The sequence below is a fragment of the Thalassophryne amazonica genome, chromosome 11, assembly GCF_902500255.1.
Source record: "Thalassophryne amazonica chromosome 11, fThaAma1.1, whole genome shotgun sequence".
In the NCBI taxonomy this organism is placed as follows: Eukaryota; Metazoa; Chordata; class Actinopteri; order Batrachoidiformes; family Batrachoididae; genus Thalassophryne; species Thalassophryne amazonica.
The window spans coordinates 96,700,334-96,713,211 of NC_047113.1; the positions used below are offsets into that span (position 1 = coordinate 96,700,334).

General features: G+C 43.4%; 1 long non-coding RNA gene across 1 annotated transcript; it reads left to right on the forward strand.

Moving 5' to 3' along the window:
- The first annotated feature begins 486 nt into the window (after positions 1-486).
- Positions 487-10,993, forward strand: LOC117519611. Its single transcript, XR_004563371.1, has 3 exons — positions 487-621; positions 1,895-1,900; positions 10,983-10,993. It is a non-coding gene; the product is annotated as an uncharacterized LOC117519611 (long non-coding RNA).
- The last annotated feature ends 1,885 nt before the right edge of the window (positions 10,994-12,878 follow it).

Consider the following 12,878-nt stretch of genomic DNA (forward strand, 5'->3'; position numbering starts at 1 on the left):
TCTCCACCTCTATTGTGGATGCCGGTCTCTGGTGCCTGTCGCTGCGGCAATCCCTGAACCTGGTGGGGGACGCCGGAAGTAAGGGATGCCGTCAAGCTGAAGTAGGAGTCCTACTTGTCTTTGTTGGTAGGTGGGACCCCGGAGGCAGCTGACAGGTACTGGCAGGCCAAGCGTGCTGCAGCCTGTGCGGTCCCAGAGGCAAAAACTCGGATCTGGGAGGAGTTCGGAGAGGCCATGGAGGAGGATTATTGGTCGGCCTCGAAGAAATTCTGGCAAACCGTCTGACACCTCAGGAGGCGGAAGCAGCTCTCCACCCACACTGTCTATAGTGTGGGTGGGGAGCTGTTGACCCTGACTGGGGATGTTGTTGGGCGGTGCAAGGAATGCTTCGAGGATCTCCTCAATCCCATTGTCACATCTTCCGAAGATGAGGCAGAGACTGGAGACTCAGAGGCGGACTCATCCATCACCCAGGCCGAAGTCACCGAGGTGGTCAGAAAGCTTCTTGGTGGCAAGGCTCCTGGGTTGTACGAAATCCGTCCTGAGTACCTTAAGTCTCTGGATGTTGTGGGACTGTCCTGGTTGACATGTCTCTGCAATATCGCGTGGCAGTCAGGGACAGTACACCTGGATTGGTAGACTGGGGTGGTGGTCCCTCTGTTTAAGAAGGGGGACCGGACGGTGTGTTCCAACAACAGGGGGATCACACTACTCAGCCTCCCCGGTAAGGTCTATTCCAGGGTGCTGGAGAGGAGATTTCGACTGATGGCCAAACCTCGGATTCAGGAGGAGCAGTGTGGTTTTTGTCCTGGTCACGGCACACTGGACCAGCTCTACACCCTCCATTGGGTGCTCGAGGGTTCATGGGAGTTCACCCAACCAGTCCACATGTGTTTTGTGGATCTGGAGAAGTCGTTTGACCATGTCCCTCGAGGCGCCCTGTGGGGGGTGCTCCAGGAGTACAGGGTCCAGGGTCCTTTGCTAAGGGCTATCCGGTCCCTGTAGGACCACAGCAGGAGCTTGGTTCACATTGCCGGTAGTAAGTCAAACCTGTTTCCAGTGCACGCTGGCCTCCGCCAGGGCTGCCCTTTGTCACCGGTTCTGTTCACTACCTTTATGGACAGAATTTCTAGGTGCAGCCAGGGTGTAGAGGGGGTCTGGTTTGGGAACCACAGAATCTCATCTCTGCTGTTTGCGGATGATGTGGTCCTGTTGGCTTCGTCAAACCAGGACCTTCAGCGTACACTGGGGCGGTTTGCAGCCGAGTGTGAAGCGTGCGGGATGAAGATCAGCACCTCCGAATTGGAGGCCATGGTTCTCAACTGGAAAAAGGGGCTTTGTCCTCTTCAGGTCGGTGGGGTGTCCTTGCCTCAGGTGGAGGAGTTTAAGTATCTCTTGTTCATGAGTGAGGGACAGATGGAGCATGAGATCGATAAACAGATCGGTGCAGCGTCTGCAGTGATGCGGTCCATCGTAGTGAAGAGAGAGCTGAGCAGGTGGACAAAGCTCTCGATTTACCGATCGATCTATGTTCCGACCCTCACCTATGGTCATGAGATTTGGCTCATGACCGAAAGAACAAGATCGCGAGTACAAGCGGCCGAGATGAGTTTCCTCCGCAGGGTGGCTGGGCGCTCCCTTAGAGATAGGGTGAGGAGCTCGTTCACTCGGGAGGAGCTCGGAGTCGAGCCGCTGCTCCTCCACATTGAAAGGAGTCAGTTGAGGTGGCTCGGGCATCTTTTCTGGATGCCCCCTGGATGCCCTTGCTGGAGAGGTGTTCCGGGCACGTCCCATTGGGAGGAGGTCCCAGGGAAGATCCAGGACACGCTGGAGGGACTACATCTCTCGGTTGGCTTGGGAACGCCTTGGGGTTCCCCCGGAGGAGCTGGGGGAGGTGTGTGTGGATCGGGAGGTCTGAGCGGCTTTGCTTGAGCTGCTGCCCCCGCGAACCGACTCCGGATAAGCGGAAGAAAATGGATGGATGGGTTTTCTGAAGTGTTCCGGAGCCCACGCGGTAAGATCCTTTACACAATGATGTTGGGTTTTAATGCAGTGCCGCCCGAGGAATCAAAGGTCACATGCATTCAATGTTGGCTTTCGGCCTTGCCGCTTACGTGTAGAAAGTTCTCAAGATTCTCTGAATCTTCTGATTATATTATGGACTGTAGATGGCGGCTTCTCCTGTCTCTCCCGCTCTTTTCTGCTCTGGGTGTGAAATGTTTAGTTATTCCTCGGCCTCCTTTAGCAGTAATGGTACTTGTAATAAGTGTAGCTTATTCGTAGCTTTGGAGGCCAGGCTGGGCGAATTGGAGACTCGGCTCCGCACCGTGGAAAATTCTACAGCTAGCCAGGCCCCTGTAGTCGGTGCGGACCAAGGTAGCTTAGCTGCCGTTAGTTCCCTTCCAGCAGATCCCGAGCAGCCGGGAAAGCAGGCCAACTGGGTGACTGTGAGGAGGAAGCGTAGCCCTAAACAGAAGCCCCATGCACACCGCCAACCCGTTCACATTTCTAACCGTTTTTCCCCACTCAGCGACACACCCACCGAGGATCAAACTCTGGTTATTGGCGACTCTGTTTTGAGAAATGTGAAGTTAGCGACACCAGCAACCAGTCAATTGTCTTCCGGGGACCAGAGCGGGCGACATTGAAGGAAATTTGAAACTGCTGGCTAAGGCTAAGTTTAAATTTTGTAAGATTGTAATTCACGTCGGCAGTAATGACACCCGGTTACACCAATCGGGGGTCACTAAAATTAACATTGAATCGGTGTGTAACTTTGCAAAAACAATGTTGGACTCTCTAGTTTTCTCTGGGCCCATCCCCAATCGGACCGGGAGTGACATGTTTAGCCGCATGTTCTCCTTGAATTGCTGGCTGTCTGAGTGGTGTCCAAAAAATGAGGTGGGCTTCATAGATAATTGGCAAAGCTTCTGGGGAAAACCTGGTCTTGTTAGGAGAGACGGCATCCATCCCACTTTGGATGGAGCAGCTCTTATTTCTAGAAATCTGGCCAATTTTCTTAAATCCTCCAAACCGTGACTATCCAGGGTTGGGACCAGGAAGCAGAGTTGTAGTCTTACACACCTCTCTGCAGCTTCTCTCCCCCTGCCATCCCCTCATTACCCCATCCCTGTAGAGATGGTGCCTGCTCCCAGACCACCAATAACCAGTAAAAATCTATTTAATGGCGCTGCTCTGCTGGTGACTCGGGCTCTCACTGTTTGGCGCTGCTCTGCTGGCGACTCGGGCTCTCGCTGTTGTGACCGAAACAAAATTGTTTGTCTATCGTTTATTGTCTTTTGTTCCTTTTTGTCATATATTGTGTTGTTTTTGGGACTGAGTGGCTTGTTGGTGCGCCAAGCAGTGGTTTTCCAGGAACTGCCAGCGTTTTTCTGCGCAGGGATTGGCATTGCCAGTGTCGACCTACAGGGCATGACATGGCACCCAGTTCCGTATTCTTCCTCCTCACTTTGCTTCTGATATATCTGGTAACTTCTTGTCAACAGTTAGTATGTGGCACAACTGCAGTATCACCGCTAACATACACGAGAGATATCCTTTTGTCCCTGCGGTTCTCAAATATCTCCGCTGCTCCGGACCTGCCTAATGAAATTAGAGCCCATTTCACAGGCGGACGCCAATGGAGGAGAGGCCGCAGAGGAGGCGTCAGACAGCGGGTTCACCGGCGTCGATACAAACCACCCTTGCCGTCAATGATCCTGTCTAACATAAGGTCACTGCAGCACAAAATCACAGAACTTCGGATTAACGCCAAAGCCTACTATGAGTACCATGAAGTAGGCGTTATGGTGTTTACTGAGACCTGGTTGCATTCGGACATCGCGGATTCCCTGGTTGAAGTGGATGGATTTTCACTTTTTCGGGCGGACAGAACACCAGCCTCAGGAAAGAGCAGAGGCGGAGGCATTGTGGTCTACGTGAATGACAAATGGTGTCGACAGGTTACGGCGAGAGCAATGGTATGTACTCCTGACGCTGAACTCCTTTGCTTATCTTTGAGGCCCTGGTATTTACCTAGGGAGTTTGGGAATATTATCCTGTGTGCAGCATATGTCCCCCCCAGCGCGAACGCAGCAAGGGCTGCGCGTCTTACAGCTGACTGTATACACGATCAACTGCAACGCACACCGGGTGCGCCGGTTTTTATTCTGGGTGACTTTAATCACTGTAAATTGGAACTATTGCTACTGGATTATGAACAATATGTGAGATGTGCTACACGAAATAACAGCATATTAGACAAATGCTACGGAAATGTTAAAAATGCCTATACTGCCACCTTGAGGCCCCCTATAGCCAACTCGGACCATAGCACTGTTCACTTATTATCTTCATACAGGACTGTATTAAAGAGCTCTAAGCCAAAAACAAAACGGGTAACATTATGGTCTAATGACAGCATTGAGACTCTAAAAGGTTGTTTTCTCAGTATAGACTGGAACATATTTCACAGCCAGGACCTTGACTCTGTTACAGAAGCAATTACAGACTATATTCATTTCTGTATTGAAAGTGTTGTCATAAAAAAGGATGTTGTTATATATCCAAATAACAAACCCTTCATTACTAAGCAAATCAAAGACTGTATTAACAGAAAGAAAATTGCTTTTAAAACTCATAAGGCTGCACTGATATCAGCACAAAAAGAACTTAATCAGCAATTGCGTGTAGCAAGGAGAAAACAGAAAGAGCTTTTAGAACTTAATATTTCAGACACCAAGAGAGTCCGGGATTCTATGAAGGCTATCACAAACATGAACCCTTATAAAAAGCATTTTATATCACTTGATGACTCCAAAATGGCCAATGAGTTAAATGATTTTTATTTGAGATTTGAGACACATGATTTCTCTGAAAAGTGTAACAAGGAGCTGGACTCCCTACCCCCCTCTGATAATGCGTCATATAGACTGTGGATTGATCCACAACAGGTCGAACGTCTCTTTCAGCGTGCTCCGTTGAAAAAGGCTGCAGGGCCAGATGGGATTTCATCATTTTTGTTAAAAACATTTGCACAGGAGCTTACTGCAGCTTGGTGTCCTGTTTTTCAACAGTCTATAGACACCCATACAGTCCCTGCCCTGTGGAAACGTTCTATGATCATCCCGGTGCCCAAGAAGGCAAACCCCAGCGAAGACATTGATTTTAGGCCTATAGCATTGACATCAGTTGTGATGAAATGTTTCGAGAAATACATTGTGAGCAGGCTGAAAATAGATGTAGATGGCAAATTAGATCCATTTCAATTTGCTTACAGACGAGGGCGATGCACAGATGATGCGATTTCCACCATCATGCATCTTGTTTTAAAACATCTTGATGACAAGTCATCATATGCCCAATTACTTTTTATTGACTTCAGCTCCGCCTTTAATACGCTTCAGCCATACTTACTAATTCAGAAACTTAAAGCGTTGGATGTCAACCCGTCACTTATATGGTGGTTTCACTCTTTTTTGACAAACAGAACACAGCAGGTTAAGGTAAATTCTAGCCTGTCCCAAATCAAAGACATCAGTACTGGAGCACCACAGGGATGTGTGAGCTCACCTGTCCTTTTTACTTTATATACTAATGAGTGTTCAGCCAAGCACCCTGGGAACTATATTTTTAAATATTCAGACGACTCAGCACTTCTGTGCTTACTTCAACAGAATGATGATTTGAATATCTATCATTCAGAGGTGAGGCAGTTTGTTGAGTGGTGTGATTCCAGTTACCTTACTTTAAATGTTAAAAAGACAGAGGAAGTCATTTTTGATCCAAAGTTAGTTGGCAATCACAACCCTGTAATTATACACCAGCAACCAATCACACAGGTGCAATCGTACAAATATCTTGGTGTCTGTATAGACAGTTCCCTTACATGGAACACTCATGTTGACTGGTTATGTTCCCGCTTGAATCGACTCTATTTTCTACGGCGTTTGCGTTTTCATGGAGTCAACCAAAAAATTATGTTACTGTTTTATCAGGCAGTTCTTGAAAGCATTCTAAGATATGGCATAACCACTTGGTTTGGGAACCTTCCTGTGTCCCTAAGATCAAAATTAAACTACCTTGTTCTCACAGCAATGAAAATCATTGGTTTGAAACAGTATAACAATCCTCAGTCAATTTTTGATCAGTGCGTGATGAAGCAAGCGGACAGAATTCTTTCTGACTCCTCCCATGTTCTGCACATGCAATACGAGTTGCTACCATCGGGCCGGCGTTTCAGAGTCCCCCATTGCAGACTGAATAGATATAGGAACTCTTTTGTTCCTATATCAATCATAGCCCTTAACAAATATCATAATAAACACTGCTAACAATCAGGCATATTAGGAGGTTTTAGTACTTGTATGTTTTTTTATTTATTTTTATTCTCTATTTATGTATTTATTTATTTATTGTTATGAACTGTTTATGTCTTGTTCTGTATCTTTGTATGGGTCATGATTTTTGAGAAGTCCAAGACAAATTTCCCCATGGGGACATTAAAAGTATATATCTATCTATCTATCTTAAGCATAAAAATTCAAATAGAAAAAAATAATATAGCACCTTCAACTGCACCACAGACTAAAACAGTTAAATGTGGTCTATTAAACATTAGGTCTCTCTCTTCTAAGTCCCTGTTAGTAAATGATATAATAATTGATCAACATATTGATTTATTCTGCCTTACAGAAACCTGGTTACAGCAGGATGAATATGTTAGTTTAAATGAGTCAACACCCCCGAGTCACACTAACTGCCAGAATGCTCGTAGCACGGGCCGAGACGGAGGATTAGCAGCAATCTTCCATTCCAGCTTATTAATTAATCCAAAACCCAGACAGAGCTTTAATTCATTTGAAAGCTTGACTCTTAGTCTTGTCCATCCAAATTGGAAGTCCCAAAAACCAGTTTTATTTGTTATTATCTATCATCCACCTGGTCGTTACTGTGAGTTTCTCTGTGAATTTTCAGACCTTTTGTCTGACTTAGTGCTTAGCTCAGATAAGATAATTATAGTGGGCGATTTTAACATCCACACAGATGCTGAGAATGACAGCCTCAACACTGCATTTAATCTATTATTAGACTCAATTGGCTTTGCTCAAAATGTAAATGAGTCCACCCACCACTTTAATCATATCTTAGATCTTGTTCTGACTTATGGTATGGAAATTGAAGACTTAACAGTATTCCCTGAAAACTCCCTTCTGTCTGATCATTTCTTAATAACATTTACATTTACTCTGATGGACTACCCAGCAGTGGGGAATAAGTTTAATTACACTAGAAGTCTTTCAGAAAGCACTGTAACTAGGTTTAAGGATATGATTCCTTCTTTATGTTCTCTAATGCCATATACCAACACAGTGCAGAGTAGCTACCTAAACTCTGTGAGATAGAGTATCTCATCAGTAGTTTTACATCCTCACTGAAGATGACTTTGGATGCTGTAGCTCCTCTGAAAAAGAGAGCTTTAAATCAGAAGTGCCTGACTCCGTGGTATAACTCACAAACTTGCAGCTTAAAGCAGATAAGTGAATTTTATTAATTCATTTTCACCGCAGCTGCAGAGCTCCGTGGCCACCGAGAGAGGACTTGGATTCTTTGCGGGTCCCGCATCCGTACCTCCGGAGGCAGTGAGTGAAGGGAGAGTACGCGCATTGTGTTTTGCATGTGTTTGTTTATAATCTTCTCGCACAGATGAAAAAAGAGAGTTTTTTTCCCCAAGAGAGAAAAGTGAGAAAATGTTAATACCTGTTTGAGAAAAGTGTATAAAGTGTGTAGTGAGGGGTTTTACAGCCTTAAAACAACTATAATAATTGCAAAAAATAGCGCTGACTACTTCACAGATTTTGCTGTTTTCTACTGTTAATCGGATAAAAACGTCCACCAGAACATCCATGTTGACTCACAGACTGAATGCACTCTCCGTGCTTTTCCTTGAAAGAGAACTGACCGAATCGTTGGACTATGATGACGTGATGAGAGTTCAACAAAAAACCCGTAGTCTCCTGCTGTAGCATTAAAAGGATTCATTCTTCTAAATAGGCCTAATTGTTAATATTATATTGCAACTGCCACGAATCATGTTCTGATGGTTTTTAATTTGGCTGCCGAGCCATGGTTTCCATTGTTTATCAATTTTATAATTTGGCCGCCGAGCCAACCTGTTTTCATGTTGCGGATATATTGTGAATTTTTATTTTAAATGACTTTACATGACTAAGCGTTGCGTTGCTGCTTGCATTGTCCATGGGGTGCTTGTGTCTGACACTTTGCGTCTGTGTAACTGTGCACACAGCGTCTGTGCAGTTGGCTGAGATGTGTTCATCATTAAACTTGGAATTCATTTTTGAAACAATGCCTTATTTAAATACCTATTGACGTTTTGGGTTTAGGCCCAGCCAAGTAGGCTACCAGACTTGCACTGAATGTGTGTGCGTGTGTGTGTGTGGCACTGCACTGCAGCTTGAATTATCCATGAAGAGTACTTGTGTCTGACGTGTCACGTCTGTGTGCTCACTTTGCCAGTGCTGTAGGCTAAGAGAAAACGTTGCTTGCGATGTCCAAACGAGGCATACTTTTTCAAATGGTGTATTATAATACCTACACCTTACCTACAACCCCAAAGGTTGGGCCCATCCTTTTTATGATTTCTGCCTACGCCCCTGATTCTGGACCACCAGATGTTTACTTCATCCCAATTGCAATATGTTAATATGTTAAGTTTGTTCCTTTTACCTTTGCTAAATCACATTTATGAATAGAAATGCCACTCATTTCTATTTATTTTTTCATTAAAATGTGAGAAAATAAGGAAATGCATCATTCAACAGACATAAGTGGAAAATAATTAACAAATATACAAATGAAGCAAGTTTTTTCCAAAACTATAGTGTATTATTATTTGAATTTCAGTAGAAATTTAACCTACTGAGGTCAATTTACACATAACACCTGTCTGAACAACACATTAGCTCCATTGAACTCAGCCATTTTCATACCAGACTATACCACACATGAGGGGCAGAGTTTCACTGTGTGTGTATTGCATATGTACTTCTTGCACTGGGTGCATGCATATTGTGTTTTTCTGTCTGTCTTGAGTCCACACACACATTACAGACTAGTCCTGGCTGCTGAAGGGCTGGTCCTGAGGCTCTTTCATGCATCTGATGCTCATCCTCCTCTACAAACAGTGTCAGACCCGAATGTTTAGAAATGTGACCCTTACATTCTGAAACCTCTTCCTTTGCATCACCATCAAAACCCTCTGTCTCTTCTAATATCAAATGGAACCAGAGGAGCGAGAGGAGACTCACGTGCAGCCAGACATCTCTGCACCTCCTCCAGTCCGGTGGAGGAAGAAGCATGCACACAATTAAACCCTGCTGCACCGCATTCAGTTTCATTGCTGCAATATGCTGAAAGAGGACAGCGACGCCAAGTTGGCTAAAAGTCTCATTTCAGTGCTACTCAGCGTGCTCCTGCAGATGTTCCACCTGCTGCATGTGCCTGATGTTGGGGAAAACGCATGAGACGAGAGCCGCATGAAGCCACACATCTGGCTCTCAGTCTCCTCCTCCTTTCAAGTTCTGCTGTGGATTAATATGGATTTTGAGGAGAAAACGTTTTTCAGCAACTGAAGGTTGAATGAATATGGGAGTGTGTGTGTGTGTGGAGACAATTTGCATAATTCCTGATAATTCTCCAGCAACACATGCCATTAATCGTAATGTGTGGTAACGGATTGCAGCAGTTCCCTAGGACACTTGATGCCTCACATTCGTGATCAGCGGCCGAGAATGTGTACTTTGTGGCATTCGTGACTTGTCGTCATTATGTGTAAACGCAGCATAAGGGTTAAAAATACACAGTGGCATTTTGTGTGAAATTTTGAAATACTCTGTACCAACATGTTTTGTTTCTTTATACTTGGGATCGCTTCTGGATGTTAGGAAAGAAGACCAGTATTTAGTAAAAATATTACTGACTGCTGCAAGGAAAGCTATTACAAGAAAATGGCTCAACCCTGAACCACCAGACCAAAACCATTGGATGAGTATTGTTCAGGAAATATTTACAATGGAAAGAATGACTTTCATTTTAAGATTGAGAAAAACAGAATTTGACAAAAAAAAAAAAAAAAAAAAAAAAAAAATGGGACAAATGGATGACATACAAATTATCTACAATTGAAAACTGAATCAAACATAATAGGTTGCTGACACATTTTTTTTATTTTTTCAGTTTTACATTTCTGAGTTCTTTTTTTTTTTTCCTCTTTGATGCTTTTTGTGAGCAAAATGTTTTATTGTAAGTGTTAAAACATTGCATCTGTGTTTATATGTGAAAAACAATAAAGATTTAAGTGAAAAAAAATACACAGTGGCAGGCACAGCTAACCAAAAAGTTTGTATCAATAACCACTAATTCGCTAACTGAAAAGTTTTTTTTAATGCTAAACCGATAAACCACTAAAAAAATTTGCAGAAGCTACAGCTAACTGCTAACTTTCAGTATTGTCTCCGGTACACTCTCAGCTACTGACAAGCCATACAGTGCTCCAGACGTGAGACAGAAGTCATGAGATGCAAAGCAGGTTTGACCTATGGTTTTGATTTATAAACCAAAAATAATCCCGATAGTTTATCTACATTAATGTCAACTCTGTCATTTTTACAAAGTGAAAATATAACACATATTTTCATTTTAAAATAATGTGCTAATTCTGAAGGTTTGAACATTAACACACACACAGATGCCAAAAGGCATTATGGGAAAATGATCTCCCGCTCATCACTGACTGGACTTATATGTAAAAACCAACACACAAGTTTCTGTATCATGTTGTCACGACTGCAGACAGTTGGTGGCTGGGCACAAATGCAGGACTCACAGACACAGGTATATAAGAAAAAGTCTTTATCCAAAAAAAAAAAAAATCACTGATTAAGGTACAGTACACAGATAGGCAGTTGGCGTGGCAACGGTACCGACAATCGACAGGCTGGGGTGTGGTCATTCAACAAGCAACTTTCATAAAAACACAGCGTCACTGTGATCAGAGGGCAAGACAAAGGCTAAGTCCAAAAAATGAAGCAGGGTCAAACACAGGTTGGCAATCAGGCAAAGGCAAAAACAGAGCTGGACGAAGACGGTGAAGTGCAACGAACTAGCAGTGAGGAGGTGAATACAATGGACTTAAATAGAACAGGAAGTGATTGGAAAACAAGCTGCACATGTGGGGAGAACTTTCTAGAAAGGGGTGTGGCTGGTTGAATCCAAGATGATACATGGTGCAAGATATGGAGGACAACACAAGGTGGAGTGATGAAAAGACAGATATATGAACAGGTGCCAAGACAGTGAGTGAAGGAAAACACAAAGCAGACAGCATAAAGGTAAGAGACAAAGACATGAGGTAGGTGCAGTGATGAAGTGAGAAAATAATCAGAAGGGAGTGAGAGTAAACACAAACAAATGGGATGAGGGAAAATGGAGCACAAGAAGCAAACAGAAAGTGATGGCGGAATAATAAATTACTAGGAACCGAACATGAATATGAGAACTAAAAAGCAACCATCAGCTAATAAGTAATAAACAAAACTACATAAGAACAGATCAGAGAGCAAAAGAAAATAAACAGTAAAGCACAACTAAACTGGAACTGACAAAAAAAAAAACAAAGTGGTTAAACAAACTAAGTAAAACAGAAACTACATGATAACAGAAAACAAAACCCGACATTAAAGCACAACAGATAATATTACGAATGAAAGGAACTAAATAAATGATTTGTATCAGTGTTCCATTTTGGCGCCATTCATCCCTGACCCAAAATACATAAGCGTGCCAATCAACAAATGTCAGCTGTGCTCTGTTTGTCCCTGACTGAAGTTGCATGCACACACAGTTGCTGTAAGCAGGCGGTTTTAATTTGACAAACAAAGACAGTGGCTGAAGACAATAAACCACTAAACAATAAATATGTTTTTTGGAATACGTCGTGTTTTTGTCGTCCATGGAAAACATCTGCCCTCTTGTCATATTCTCTGATACAAATGACATTCATTTGCAAAGAAAGAAAGGAAGGAAAAATCTCCCCACGGACCACCTACAAGTAAGCACTGGCTCTGCTGTTGCCATGACACATCTCTCCAAGGTTACACTGCCACAAGTTTAAAAGCAGGACATCCCCTTGGAAACACACTATGAGAATTGTTTTGTCATCTGCATGAAAGCTGCCATTCTTTTCCTGCCGATTTAACTGCTTGTAAATTGTACTAATATCCTGTTGATGCTGCTTCACACTGATATGTCACTTCATACAAATAATGTGAAATACAAATTTGACCAAAATCCAAACAGAACACATTTTTGGTTCTGGCTACAATTTCTCTCACGGGTGTCCTCAGGCTCATAATGCAAGAAAACCCTCTTTGAATTTATGTTCAAACCATTCTTCTCTCCAGCTTCTTATATCACATTATGACAGCCAGCTGCCAAAAAGGGACTTTCACCTCTTTGAGGTCCTCATGTTGCTCTGACTTGGCAGTGAAAAGATGTCAGTGAGGCCTGTCGACTCAGAGTGCTACCAGCTCACTGCTCACATTCACTACTGAGCAATTATCCTCAAATAATGATCAAGACCTCTGTTTATTTCTCAGTGGATGCATTCAGAGGAATTACAGCACTGTGCTGAAATGGGTTAGCGGACTGAAAGGAGCTCTTCTTCTGCTTGGGTGGTTGCAGCTCATACCCCATTGAAACTCATGTCATAATCCGTTTGTGGTACTGAACGCACTGGTGTGAATGCAGAATGGAGTTTGAGTAGAACAAACATTTCTTTGTTGATGTAAATAATCATATCT